This window comes from Coenobita brevimanus, chromosome 6, assembly GCF_032717465.1.
Source record: "Coenobita brevimanus isolate Jiangsu-jjx chromosome 6, ASM3271746v2, whole genome shotgun sequence".
NCBI classification, from domain to species: Eukaryota; Metazoa; Arthropoda; class Malacostraca; order Decapoda; family Coenobitidae; genus Coenobita; species Coenobita brevimanus.
Genome location: NC_136959.1, coordinates 21,247,249 through 21,248,101, shown reverse-complemented (window position 1 = coordinate 21,248,101; position 853 = coordinate 21,247,249).

Below are 853 nucleotides of genomic sequence, written 5' to 3'. Positions count from 1 at the left end.
TCCTTATTTCCCTTATCCTCCCACTCTTCCCCCCCTCTCTCTCTCTCTCTCTCTCTCTCTCTCTCTCTCTCTCGCTTCCAGTTATTTACCTGGCTTGAGGCAATATTTCTCTCGTCTATTATGCGATTATCGATGAGTAGTTTTCGTTAATCCCTCCATCCAACGAATAATTTATCTAAGATATTTGCTCTCATATTCTGATATTAGTTAGTTGGATTCGTGTCCGAAGGGTCACGAAATCAAGACTCTTGCCGGTCACAAGGATTTGTGGGATGGACTCTGCATTTATTTCTAGTCCATATCCTTTTCCTCACCCCAGCCTGACGACTCTCGCTAGCATTAGGGCAGACAGGTTGGGCTTTGACTTTTCGAGAAACCTTTTCAGTCTTGGTCAGTTGTGAAAAAATAATATTTAAAATATCAACAACTGGTCTCTCCTCCCCCTTTCCCTCTCACTACCCACCCCGCCCCGTCACTTCTTCTCCAAGTGTTTTTAAAGAGCGACGCCACTCGGACGAGCACCTCTCTACATAGGCAACCTGTGGTCCGTGGCCAGCACGCGACCCTACCTTCCTAGTTGTACGGCTCGCGGAACAGTGTTAACATAAAATTGTGTGTATAACCCCTGATTCAGCTAGGGAGTGATAAATAGAGAAAATAGTCCCCTTCACAATAATAGTTGTACCGTACATAATAGACTGCGTGTAGCAAAACTCTGACTGATTTATCCTTATAGGCGACCTGGTATTAATATTACAGTATTAGTGAAACGTAATGAATACAGTGTTAGGCACTGGCATGGTATGTTTGGTATGAGTGTCTTTTTAGTATTTATTCGGTATATGATCGTTAT